The 15,000-nt window shown below is 47.7% G+C and overlaps 1 pseudogene; it reads right to left on the bottom strand.

Moving 5' to 3' along the window:
- Positions 1-14,994, bottom strand: part of LOC117809764 — a 24,352-nt pseudogene extending 9,358 nt beyond the window's left edge.
- Between the last annotated feature and the right edge of the window lie 6 nt (positions 14,995-15,000).

Genomic DNA, 15,000 nt, shown 5'->3' with positions numbered 1-15,000 from the left:
ACACACCTGTACACACCTGTACACACACCTGTACACACCTGTACACACACCTGTACACACATCTGTACACACCTGTACACACATCTGTACACACCTGTACACACATCTGTACACACACCTGTACACACACCTGTACACACCTGTACACACCTTTACACACACCTTTACACACACCTATACACACCTGTACAGACACCTGTACACACACCTGTACATACCTATACACACCTGTACACACACCTGTACACACACCTGTACACACCTGTACACACACCTGTACACACCTGTACACACCTGTACACACACCTGTACATACTTATACACACCTGTACACACACCTGTACATACACCTGTACACACATCTGTACACACACCTGTACAAACACCTGTACACACACCTGTACACACACCTGTACACACCTGTACACACACCTGTACACACACCTGTACACACATCTGTACACACACCTGTACACACCTGTACACACCTGTACACACATCTGTACACACACCTGTACACACCTGTACACACATCTGTACACACCTGTACACACACTTGTACACACACCTGTACACACACCTTTACACAACTTTACACACACCTGTACACACAACTGTACACACATCTGTACACACAACTGTACACACATCTGTACACACACCTCTACACACCTGTACACACACATGTACACACCTTTACACACACCTGTACACACAACTGTACACACACCTGTACACACACCTGTACACACATCTGTACACACGCCTTTACACACACCTTTACACACCTTTACACACACCTATACACACCTGTACACACACCTGTACACACCTTTACACACACCTTTACACACACCTGTACACACACCTGTACACACATCTAAACACACGCCTATACACACCTGTACACACACCTGTACAGACACCTGTACACACATCTGTACACACCTGTACACACACCTGTACACACATCTGTACACACGCCTATACACACGCCTATACACACCTGTACACAAGCCTATACACACCTGTACACACACCTGTACACACACCTGTACACACACCTGTACACACCTGTACACACCTGTACACACACCTGTACACACCTGTACACACACCTTTACACACCTGTACACACACGTACACACACCTGTGCACACCTATACACACACTTGTACACACCTGTACACACCTATACACACACCTGTACACACATCTGTACACACCTTTACGCACACACCTGTACACACCTGTACACACACCTTTACACACCTGTACACACACGAACACACACCTGTGCACACCTATACACACACTTGTACACACCTGTACACACCTATACACACATCTGTACACACACCTGTACACACCTGTACACACACCTATACACCCCTTTACACACACCTGTACACACATCTGTACACACACCTGTACACACCTGTACACACACCTGTACACACCTGTACACACACCTGTACACACCTGTACACACACCTGTACACACCTATACACACCTGTACACACACCTGTGCACACCTGTACACACACCTGTACACACCTGTATACACCTATACACACAACTGTACACACACTTGTACACACCTGTACACACCTATACATACAACTGTACACACACTTGTACACACCTGCATTAATGGGTACACATAAAAACACTCACCTGTGCAGGGAGTGGGCGTGGCTCTGCAGCTGGTGGGTGTGGCTTTCTACACGGTACACACTCTCCAGAGCATCTGTCTTCTTTAGTCCAACAACCAAACTGTCCACCTGTTTCCTCAGCAGGGGGTGCCACTGATCCAGCTGACCACTGAACTCCTCCACCTGCTGTGCACACATAGGTGAGGTCATGTTACTGATTGGATTTTTGAGTACTTCTGTTACTCACCTGTGATACCATGACAGGTAGAAATGTCCACCAATAGGGACAATCAAAATTATAAGTATGCTGATAAGAACATCTCAACCGAGTCAAAAACATCAATGACATCATCACACCATGGACAGGTGAGTCCTCCACCTGGTACTAGAGGTTTCATCATGAGGTCATATGATAATGAGGTCACGTGATCATGAGGTCATTTGATCATGAGGTCACGTGATCATGAGGTCATATAATCATGAGGTCATTTGATAATGAGTTCATGTGATAATGAGGTCATGTGATAATGAGGTCATATGATAATGAGGTCATGTCATCATGAGGTCATGTCATCATGAGGTCATATGATCATGAGGTCATGTCATCATGAGGTCATGTCATCATGAGGTCATATGATAATGAGGTCATATGATAATGAGGTCATATGATAATGAGGTCATGTGATAATGAGGTCATGTGATCATGAGGTCATGTGATCATGAGGTCATGTGATCACGAGGTCATGTGATCATGAGGTCATATGATCATGAGGTCATGTGATCATGAGGTCATGTGATCATGAGGTCATATGATCATGAGTTCATATGATCATGAGGTCATGTGATCATGAGGTCATGATCATGAGGTCATATGATCATGAGGTCATGTGATCATGAGGTCATGTGATCATGAGGTCATGTGATCATGAGGTCATATGATCATGAGGTCATGTGATCATGAGGTCATGTGATCATGAGGTCATGTGATCATGAGGTCATGTGATCATGAGGTCATGTGATCATGAGGTCATGTGATCATGAGGTCATATGATCATGAGGTCATGTGATCATGAGGTCATGTGATCATGAGGTCATGTGATCATGAGGTTATAAAAATTAGCAATATAAAATGTACTGTGTTTGTGTAGCGTGTGTTGTACCGTGGTGATGTTTGTGTAGCGTGTGTTGTACCGTGGTGGTGTTTGTGTAGTGTGTGTTGTACCGTGGTGGTGTTTGTGTAGCGTGTGTTGTACCGTGGTGGTGTTTGTGTAGCGTGTGTTGTACCGTGGTGGTGTTTGTGTAGCGTGTGTTGTACCGTGGTGGTGTTTGTGTAGCGTGTGTTGTACCGTGGTGGTGTTTGTGTAGTGTGTGTTGTACCGTGGTGGTGTTTGTGTAGCGTGTGTTGTACCGTGGTGGTGTTTGTGTAGCGTGTGTTGTACCGTGGTGGTGTTTGTGTAGCGTGTGTTGTACCGTGGTGGTGTTTGTGTAGTGTGTGTTGTACCGTGGTGGTGTTTGTGTAGCGTGTGTTGTACCGTGGTGGTGTTTGTGTAGTGTGTGTTGTACCGTGGTGATGTTTGTGTAGCGTGTGTTGTACCGTGGTGGTGTTTGTGTAGCGTGTGTTGTACCGTGGTGGTGTTTGTGTAGCGTGTGTTGTACCGTGGTGGTGTTTGTGTAGTGTGTGTTGTACCGTGGTGGTGTTTGTGTAGCGTGTGTTGTACCGTGGTGGTGTTTGTGTAGCGTGTGTTGTACCGTGGTGGTGTTTGTGTAGCGTGTGTTGTACCGTGGTGGTGTTTGTGTAGCGTGTGTTGTACCGTGGTGGTGTTTGTGTAGCGTGTGTTGTACCGTGGTGGTGTTTGTGTAGCGTGTGTTGTACCGTGGTGGTGTTTGTGTAGCGTGTGTTGTACCGTGGTGGTGTTTGTGTAGCGTGTGTTGTACCGTGGTGGTGTTTGTGTAGCGTGTGTTGTACCGTGGTGGTGTTTGTGTAGCGTGTGTTGTACCGTGGTGGTGTTTGTGTAGCGTGTGTTGTACCGTGGTGATGTTTGTGTAGTGTGTGTTGTACCGTGGTGATGTTTGTGTAGCGTGTGTTGTACCGTGGTGGTGTTTGTGTAGCGTGTGTTGTACCGTGGTGATGTTTGTGTAGTGTGTGTTGTACCGTGGTGGTGTTTGTGTAGTGTGTGTTGTACCGTGTTGATGTTTGTGTAGTGTGTATTGAACCATGGTGGTGTTTGTGTAGTGTGTGTAGTACCGTGGTGGTGTTTGTTAGCTCCTGTGTGATGATGATTGTGTCTTCCAGCAGCAGTTGTGTGTCTTCCGTCACTTCGTCTACAGACGCACACTGAGCACTCAGGTTCTGATGGAGCAACTGAAAAACACAAGAACAACATCAGCCAGACGTGTGTGAGCTGCAGGTGTGTGAGCTGCAGGTGTGTGAGCTGCAGGTGTGTGAGTCCTGCAGGTGTGTGAGCTGCAGGTGTGTGAGTCCTGCAGGTGTGTGAGTCCTACAGGTGTGTGAGTCCTGCAGGTGTGTGAGTCCTACAGGTGTGTGAGTCCTGCAGGTGTGTGAGTCCTACAGGTGTGTGAGTCCTACAGGTGTGTGAGTCCTACAGGTGTGTGAGTCCTACAGGTGTGTGAGTCCTACAGGTGTGTGAGTCCTACAGGTGTGTGAGTCCTGCAGGTGTGTGAGTCCTACAGGTGTGTGAGTCCTACAGGTGTGTGAGTCCTACAGGTGTGTATCAATGAAAGGTGTGTGAACAGGAAGTGCGGGGTTAAACCTTGTGTGTGTCCAGCAGAGTGTGTGTTGAGTCCAGCAGAGTGTGTGACTGCCTGTTTCTTGCTGCAGCATCATTCAGATGTGTTTGTATAAACCGCAGTGTTTCCATGCCAACTGGAAGGGAGGCTGAGAGGGGGCGGAGCCTGTCGTCGACTGCCACTCTGTTCGACATAAAGTCCAACTGCAGCATCTGGACCAGAGACTCTGAGAGACTGCAAAGACAGTCAGAGAGAGAGAGAGAGAGACAGAGACAGAGTGTGGGGGTAATTTCATATAAAACCACGTTCAGGATTCTTCACAGAGAATTGTTTTCTAACTCTGAGTTTTGGTCCGTTCTGTCCCTGAGAGCACATCTCTCCTTCCTTATATGTCCATACATGGAAAGCCTGTGGCAGGGAGAGCAGCTCCCTGGCGGTTTGCTGAGGGAGCGTGAGGACTCTCTACAGAGCGTCAGAGTGTTAAGTTGATGATTTGTGGGCAGAGCTTGACCTTGTGGCCTGAAATCACGCCGTGCTTCATTTTAATATAAATAGTCTTTAAACTCACCTGAGCTCCTGATTGGCTGCGATGCTGGCAGCTGTCAGCTCGACTGCTCTGATGGCATCCAACATGGACTCCACCTCCTCCAGCAGACGTGTCTGATTGGCTGAATCAAGCTCCACTCCTGTAGTCTGGTTCAGAAGCCCCGCCTCAAACTGCAGCTCTGAGCCAATCAATGAAGAGGTGGTCATCGTTTCATGGTTGTGATGCAGTGAATGATGTCATAATTGTTCATAAACACTTGTTTACCCTGAATGTTGTCCTGCAGGTTGCTGATGCTCTCTAGCAGCAGTGCACTCTGGGAAACGCTGTTCCTGGTGGACATGGACACTTTCTCCAGGTGGTTAGAGAAATGTGCGACCTGACCAATCAGAAGAGAGAGATCCTTCAGTCCACTTCACATCTCTCAGTATTTAAAACGAAGGTATTCACCCTTTCATAATAATAATCTCTTTATAAATAACAAGTAGAAACGTGTCACTCTAAGGCGGTGGTACAAGGGCCCACTCCAAACAATGCAACTTGGTTTGGAACCGTTGTAACAGGGCCCATGCTGCTGATCCGGCACCTGACTGTCAGGACCTGGGGGAACCAGAACCTCAAAACTAGAACCAGCAGCCACGACGCACATCCTCCCTCTGCTGCTGGTTCCACAGCTGCAAACAAGCCTCCATTCAAACTAACAGGCATCGCTACGACACAGAAGCTACACACCCTGACTTCCTGTTTACAACACTTCATTAGAGTCGCCATGGTTACCTGCTGCATCATGACGCTGAGGTCAGAGGTCATGTGACTCAGCTCATCCTCCACTCTGGACAACCGCACAGTGACAGACGTGTTCATGTAAAACTGCACCTGTACACACACACACACACACACACACACACACACACACACACACACACACACACACACACAGTAGGTAAACACCAGGTTCACACACACCTTTAGATCAGCAACACTTCACACCAGCAGAGGACAGCATCATAACATGTTACTGCATTGTGTCATTGTTTAATTGTGTGTGTGTGTGTGTGCGCGTGTGTGTGTGTGCGTGTGTACCTGGAACTCTCTCGTCTGGTTTTCCGCCATCACCAGCTGACTGTACGGCGCCATGGCAACGCTGCTCAGGTTGACTGACAGGAAGTAGTTGTGAATTTTCTCCAGGTCGTCCAATAGAACACCAGAACACTCGTCATCACAGGCTGTGGAAAAACACACACACACACACATACACACACACACACTAGCATCACCTCCAAAAAATAAATGTCTGTGTGTGTCTGTGTGTGTTAGTGTGTGTGTGTGTGTATGTGTGTGTCTTTTTTACTCACACACACACTCGCCCTCCTGCAGGATGTGTCTCTCTTCACACTGGTCACATGACTGACCTCTGACCCCGGCCTTACAGTCACACTGTCCGGTTAGTGTGTCACAGAGCGGATGCAGGGAGCCCCGCCCACTGCAGGTGCAGGGTGAACACAGCCCGTTGGTCAATGATGGGTTACCATAGTAACCAACAGAACACCTGCAGGTCGACAGTCAGAGTTTGAGCGTCCCGTGAAGTGAAACATTGTCAGCAGTTCAAAGTAAAAGCCTTCTGGACGGTGAGGTCATTTGGCAAAGGTGATGATGTCAGAGTCAGGTGACGTGAGGCTGATGATGTCATCAGGGACCGCTCTCACCTCTCACAGTATCTTCCCTCATATCCCTCCTGACAGGCGGTGCAGCGGAAATCCCCCAACGCTCCCTCTGCTACACAGCTGGGACTGAAACTACACACACACACACACACACACAAACAAAGTTGTTTTAATGCAGTGACTTCCACTACAGAGTCATGTCTGTGTTTAATGCAGTGCTGCCTGAGGGTCTGTAGATCAGGCCCATCCAGTCTTGGTCCTGGTCCCTGTGGTCCAGAGGGGTCTCCTCTGAGTCTTTAGTGATGAATCCTCTAACTCGTTGTTACTCTGAGGATCTTTATTCTGATCTGTTGAACTGTTGGCTCACGCAGTCTCTCACAGAGATCTGAACCTCTTCCCCTTTCTCCCTCTGAGAGACTCATCCTCTCTGGAGTTTTTGTACCCGGTCATTTGACTCAGCTGTAGATCATGAACATCATGAGATGTTCCTCCAGGTGTTTAGTTGTCTCTGTACTGACTGTTTGAATAGTGCTGCTGCTTCAGATTCTAAAAGGTCATATTAATATCTAAAAGCAACTTTTCTCTGTTAAAACGTTAAATGTGTTCCGTTAAAACGTTAAATGTGTTCTGTTAAGTTAAATGTGTTCTGATAAGTTAAATGTGTTCTGTTAAGTTAAATGTGTTCTGATAAGTTAAATGTGTTCTGTTAAGTTAAATGTGTTCTGTTAAGTTAAATGTGTTCTGATAAGTTAAATGTGTTCTGATAAGTTAAATGTGTTCTGATAAGTTAAATGTGTTCTGTTAAGTTAAATGTGTTCTGATAAGTTAAATGTTGGGTTTAAAGCTTCGTTTGAATCATCACCTTATGTTTTTATTCACATTATACACAGCATCTGAACTTATGGAAGCTGGGTAGATTAGATAGCCTGCAGTGTCACCTGTTGTCCTGTAGGGGGCAAGCACACAGGGAGCAATCACTGACGGAGCCGCTCACATTCCCATAGTGACCTGAGGCACACAGCTCACAGCGCCGCCCAGTGGTGTGGTGCTGACAACCCTGTTTGAAGAAAACACAAACATATGACTAATGACAGCCCTGTAGAGACCTGTAGAGACCTGTAGAGACCTGTACATACCTGTACAGACCTGTACAGACCTGTACAGACCTGTACAGACCTGTACAGACCTGTAGATACCTGTAGAGACCTGTACATACCTGTACATACCTGTACAGACCTGTACAGACCTGTACAGACCTGTACATACCTGTACAGACCTGTAGATACCTGTAGAGACCTGTACAGACCTGTAGATACCTGTAGAGACCTGTAGACCTGTAGAGACCTGTACATACCTGTACAGACCTGTACAGACCTGTACAGACCTGTACAGACCTGTACAGACCTGTACAGACCTGTAGATACCTGTAGAGACCTGTACAGACCTGTACATACCTGTACAGACCTGTACAGACCTGTACAGACCTGTACAGACCTGTACAGACCTGTACAGACCTGTACAGACCTGTAGAGACCTGTACAGACCTGTACAGACCTGTACATACCTGTACATACCTGTACAGACCTGTACAGACCTGTACAGACCTGTACAGACCTGTAGATACCTGTAGAGACCTGTAGAGACCTGTACATACCTGTACATACCTGTACAGACCTGTACAGACCTGTACAGACCTGTACATACCTGTACAGACCTGTAGATACCTGTAGAGACCTGTACAGACCTGTAGATACCTGTAGAGACCTGTAGACCTGTAGAGACCTGTACATACCTGTACAGACCTGTACAGACCTGTAGAGACCTGCAGATACCTGTAGAGACCTGTACAGAATTGCAGAGATCTGTAGAGACCTATAGAGACCTGTAGAGACCTGTACAGACTTGTACAGACCTGTAGACCTGTACAGACCTGTACAGACCTGTACAGACCTGTGTCATCGTGTGTCATCGTGTGTCACCGTGTGTCATCCTGTGTTAGCATGTGTCATCATGTGTCATCATGTGTCATCGTGTGTCATCATGTGTCATCATGTGTCATCGTGTGTCATCATGTGTCATGTGTTAGCATGTGTCATCATGTGTCATCATGTGTCATCATGTGTCATCATGTGTTAGCATGTGTTAGCATGTGTCATCATGTGTCATCATGTGTCATCCTGTGTTAGCATGTGTCATCATGTGTCATCATGTGTCATCCTGTGTTAGCATGTGTCATCATGTGTCATCATGTGTCATCGTGTGTCATCATGTGTCATCATGTGTCATCGTGTGTCATCATGTGTCATGTGTTAGCATGTGTCATCATGTGTCATCATGTGTCATCATGTGTCATCATGTGTTAGCATGTGTTAGCATGTGTCATCATGTGTCATCATGTGTCATCCTGTGTTAGCATGTGTCATCATGTGTCATCATGTGTCATCATGTGTCATCCTGTGTTAGCATGTGTTAGCATGTGTCATCATGTGTCATCATGTGTCATCATGTGTCATCATGTGTCATCATGTGTTAGCATGTGTCATCATGTGTCATCATGTGTCATCGTGTGTTAGCATGTGTCATCATGTGTCATCCTGTGTCATCCTGTGTTAGCATGTGTCATCATGTGTCATCATGTGTTAGCATGTGTCATCATGTGTCATCATGTGTCATCCTGTGTTAGCATGTGTCATCATGTGTCATCATGTGTTAGCATGTGTCATCATGTGTCATCCTGTGTCATCATGTGTTAGCATGTGTTAGCATGTGTCATCATGTGTCATCGTGTGTCATCGTGTGTCATCGTGTGTCATCATGTGTCATCATGTGTCATCATGTGTTAGCATGTGTCATCATGTGTCATCATGTGTCATCGTGTGTCATCGTGTGTCATCGTGTGTCATCATGTGTCATCCTGTGTCATCATGTGTTAGCATGTGTCATCATGTGTCATCATGTGTCATCGTGTGTTAGCATGTGTCATCATGTGTCATCATGTGTCATCCTGTGTTAGCATGTGTCATCATGTGTCATCATGTGTTAGCATGTGTCATCATGTGTCATCCTGTGTCATCATGTGTTAGCATGTGTTAGCATGTGTCATCATGTGTCATCGTGTGTCATCGTGTGTCATCGTGTGTCATCATGTGTCATCATGTGTCATCACGTGTTAGCATGTGTCATCATGTGTCATCATGTGTCATCATGTGTCATCCTGTGTCATCATGTGTCATCATGTGTCATCCTGTGTCATCATGTGTTAGCATGTGTCATCATGTGTCATCATGTGTCATCGTGTGTCATCGTGTGTCATCGTGTGTCATCATGTGTCATCATGTGTCATCATGTGTCATCGTGTGTCATCATGTGTTAGCATGTGTTATCATGTGTCATCCTGTGTCATCATGTGTCATCATGTGTCATCCTGTGTCATCATGTGTTAGCATGTGTCATCATGTGTCATCATGTGTTAGCATGTGTCATCCTGTGTCATCATGTGTCATCATGTGTCATCCTGTGTTAGCATGTGTCATCCTGTGTCATCCTGTGTTAGCATGTGTCATCCTGTGTTAGCATGTGTTAGCATGTTACCTGACAGAGTCCGGTCTCTTGGTCGCAGCTCTCGCTGTGGTTGTTGCAGCGACACGGAACACACGGAAGAACGAACAGAGACTTCAAACTCTGAGACGACATCTCAGACACAAGCTGACGGAAAAAACCTGCAGCACAGTCCTACAGGGAGACAGGTCAGAGACACAGACAGGTCAGAGAGACAGACAGGTCAGAGACAGACAGGTCAGAGACACAGACAGGTCAGAGACACAGACAGGTCAGAGAGACAGACAGGTCAGAGACACAGACAGGTCAGAGACAGACAGGTCAGAGAGATAGACAGGTCAGAGACAGACAGGTAAGAGACACAGACAGGTCAGAGAGACAGACAGGTCAGAGACAGACAGGTCAGAGACAGACAGGTCAGAGAGATAGACAGGTCAGAGACAGACAGGTCAGAGACACAGACAGGTCAGAGAGACAGACAGGTCAGAGAGACAGACAGGTCAGAGACAGACAGGTCAGAGACAGACAGGTCAGAGACAGACTAGTCAGAGAAAGACAGGTCAGAGAGACAGACAGGTCAGAGACAGACAGTTCAGAGGCAGACAGGTCAGAGAGACAGGTCAGAGACAGACAGGTCAGAGAGACAGGTCAGAGAGACAGACAGGTCAGAGACAGACAGGTCAGAGACAGACAGGTCAGAGACAGACTAGTCAGAGAAAGACAGGTCAGAGAGACAGACAGGTCAGAGACAGACAGTTCAGAGGCAGACAGGTCAGAGAGACAGGTCAGAGACAGACAGGTCAGAGAGACAGGTCAGAGAGACAGACAGGTCAGAGAGACAGGTCAGAGACAGACAGGTCAGAGACACAGACAGGTCAGAGAACCAGGTCAGAGAGACAGACAGGTCAGACAGACAGGTCAGAGAGACAGGTCAGACAGACAGGTTAGAGAGACAGACAGGTCAGACAGACAGACAGACAGACAGACAGACAGACAGGTCAGAGAGACAGACAGGTTAGAGAGACAGACAGGTCAGAGAGAGAGACAGGTCAGAGACAGACAGGTCAGAGAGAGAGACAGGTCAGAGAGACAGACAGGTCAGAGAGACAGGAAGAGAGACAGACAGGTCAGAGACAGACAAGTCAGAGAAAGACAGGTCAGAGAGACAGACAGGTCAGAGACAGACAGGTCAGAGACAGACAGGTCAGAGACAGACAGGTCAGAGAGATAGACAGGTCAGAGACAGACAGGTCAGAGACAGACAGGTCAGAGAGATAGACAGGTCAGAGACAGACAGGTCAGAGACACAGACAGGTCAGAGAGACAGACAGGTCAGACAGACAAACAGGTCAGAGACAGACAGGTCAGAGACAGACAGGTCAGAGACAGACTAGTCAGAGAAAGACAGGTCAGAGAGACAGACAGGTCAGAGACAGACAGGTCAGAGACAGACAGGTCAGAGAGACAGACAGGTCAGAGAGATAGACAGGTCAGAGAGATAGACAGGTCAGAGACAGACAGGTCAGAGACAGACAGGTCAGAGAGATAGACAGGTCAGAGACAGACAGGTCAGAGACAGACAGGTCAGAGACAGACAGGTCAGAGAGATAGACAGGTCAGAGACAGACAGGTCAGAGACAGACAGGTCAGAGACAGACAGGTCAGAGAGATAGACAGGTCAGAGACAGACAGGTCAGAGACAGACAGGTCAGAGAGATAGACAGGTCAGAGACAGACAGGTCAGAGACAGACAGGTCAGAGACAGACAGGTCAGAGAGACAGACAGGTCAGAGACAGACAGGTCAGAGACAGACAGGTCAGAGACAGACAGGTCAGAGAGATAGACAGGTCAGAGACAGACAGGTCAGAGACAGACAGGTCAGAGAGATAGACAGGTCAGAGACAGACAGGTAAGAGACACAGGACAGGTCAGAGACAGACAGTTCAGAGGCAGACAGGTCAGAGAGACAGGTCAGAGACAGACAGGTCAGAGAGACAGGTCAGAGAGACAGACAGGTCAGAGAGACAGGTCAGATAGAGAGACAGGTCAGAGAGGGAGACAGGTCAGAGAGACAGACAGGTCAGAGAGGGAGACAGGTCAGAGAGACAGACAGGTCAGACAGACAGGTCAGAGAGACAGGTCAGACAGACAGGTCAGGGAGACAGACAGGTCAGACAGACAGACAGACAGACAGACAGACAGACAGACAGGTCAGACAGACAGACAGGTCTAGAGACAGACAGGTCAGACAGACAGACAGACAGACAGACAGGTCTAGAGACAGACAGACAGGTCAGACAGACAGACAGGTCTAGAGACAGACAGACAGACAGACAGACAGACAGACAGACAGACAGGTCAGAGAGACAGGTCAGAGAGACAGACAGGTAAGTTACCTGACAGGAGTGTCCAGTGTATCCAGTTGGACAAATGCAGGACTCAATGTTTCTGGCCACGGCCACATTAACCTCGATCCCTCCATGAACTCCGCCCCCACTGCTGTTTCCATGGTGATGTTTGATATCCTATTAGATAAAGACAGACCCAAACACTGTAGTTGTGTAGTTGTGTAGTTGTGTAGTTGTGTAGTTGTGTAGTTGTGTAGTTGTGTAGTTGTGTAGTGTACCTGATCTGTAACAGTGTGGTTGTGTAGTTGTGTAGTCAGGTTGTGTACCTGCTCTGTAACAGTGTGGTTGTGTAGTTGTGTAGTCAGGTTGTGTACCTGCTCTGTAACAGTGTGGTTGTGTAGTTGTGTAGTCAGGTTGTGTACCTGCTCTGTAACAGTGTGGTTGTGTAGTTGTGTAGTCAGGTTGTGTACCTGCTCTGTAACAGTGTGGTTCCGTACGACGCTTTGACGGCGATGTATTCGAGGTCGTTGATGACAGACAGGAAGTCAGAGCGAGTCACTGAGCTGTCCGAAACCGAGTTGAAGTACTTCCACTTGTGCTGTAACACACACACACACACACACACACACACACACACACACACACACACACACACACACACACTTTAGTAACCAGTCATTTAAAGCATGGTACTCTTGTTTCCCATAATTCCTTGCTGCTGTACCTCTGTCATCATGATGTCATGCCGTGTCCTGATGCTGTTGCCAGGGGCAACCATGTCAGCGTATATCACCAGCTTCCTCAGAGTCCCGCCCCTCATCATCACCTGAGGCTCCTGATTGGACAACCCCACCCCATCCTCAGCGTAGAAGGTGATGATGTAAGAGAGAACTCCGCCATACGACAACAGCTGAACCATACAAAGTACACGATCAGATATACAATCAGATACACAATCAGATACACAATCAACAATACACAATACACAGGAAGTTGTCACCCAGTGTTCTATGATCCTGTCAGTCCCAGACCAGGGCTGAACACAGCCGAGTCACCTGATCCTGTCAGTCAGAGATCAGGGCTGATAACAGCCGAGTCTCCTGATCCTGTCAGTCAGAGATCAGGGCTGAACACAGCCGAGTCTCCTGATCCTGTCAGTCAAAGATCAGGGCTGATAACAGCCGAGTCTCCTGATCCTGTCAGTCAGAGATCAGGGCTGAACACAGCCGAGTTACCTGATCCTGTCAGTCAAAGATCAGGGCTGATAACAGCCGAGTCTCCTGATCCTGTCAGTCAGAGATCAGGGCTGAACACAGCCGAGTCTCCTGATCCTGTCAGTCAAAGATCAGGGCTGATAACAGCCGAGTCTCCTGATCCTGTCAGTCAGAGATCAGGGCTGATAACAGCCGAGTCTCCTGATCCTGTCAGTCAGAGATCAGGGCTGATAACAGCCGAGTCTCCTGATCCTGTCAGTCAAAGATCAGGGCACAGTACCTGGTGTCCTTCAAACTGGGGGGGTAGTCTCCAGTAGAGGGGGCCAGCCAGCCCGCTGGTATTGAGGTGTCGGGTGTCGAGCAGCATATCATCGCCCTGCAGGAAGACGCCAGAAAATACACCCTGCAGATTTGACTGACTGACCAATGACAGGAGAGGGGGCGAGCGAGCCAGAGTTATCTGTGGAGAGAGAGAGAGAGAGAGAGAGAGAGAGAGAGAGAGAGAGACAAAGGGGGATTCACATCAAAATATGTCCAATGATGACCTCACCTGACCTCACCTGAACTCACCTGACCTCACCTGAACTCACCTGAACTGACCTGACCTCACCTGACCTCACCTGACCTCGACTGAACTCACCTGAACTCACCTGAACTCACCTGAACTCACCTGACCTCAACTGAACTCACCTGAACACACCTGACCTCACCTGAACTCACCTGACCTCACCTGACCTCAACTGAACTCACCTGAACTGACCTGACCTCAACTGAACTCACCTGAACTGACCTGACCTCAACTGAACTCACCTGACCTCACCTGACCTCAACTGAACTGTAGTGTAGTGTGTATTGTAGTGTGTGTAGTTCAGTGTGTATTGTCCTCACAGGGGATCTGAACAGGTCTCCTCTCTCCTCACAGTCTGAACTGAGTCCTGAACAGTGTGTAGTTCAGTGTGTGTAGTGTGTGTAGTGTAGTGTAGTGTGTGTAGTGTAGTGTGTATTGTAGTGTGTGTAGTTCAGTGTGTATTGTCCTCACAGGGGATCTGAACAGGTCTCCTCTCTCCTCACAGTCTGAACTGAGTCCTGAACAGTGTGTAGTTCAGTGTGTGTAGTGTGTGTAGTGTAGTGTAGTGTAGTGTAGTGTAGTGTAGTGTGTGTAGTGTAGTGTGTATTGTACTGTGTGTAGTTCAGTGTGTATTGTCCTCACAGGGGATCTGAACAGGTCTCCTCTTTCCTCACAGTCTGAACTGAGTCCTGAACAGAA

The sequence above is a fragment of the Notolabrus celidotus genome, unplaced genomic scaffold, assembly GCF_009762535.1.
Source record: "Notolabrus celidotus isolate fNotCel1 unplaced genomic scaffold, fNotCel1.pri scaffold_413_arrow_ctg1, whole genome shotgun sequence".
Taxonomy (NCBI): Eukaryota; Metazoa; Chordata; class Actinopteri; order Labriformes; family Labridae; genus Notolabrus; species Notolabrus celidotus.
This window is presented reverse-complemented; position numbering and strand designations above follow the sequence as displayed.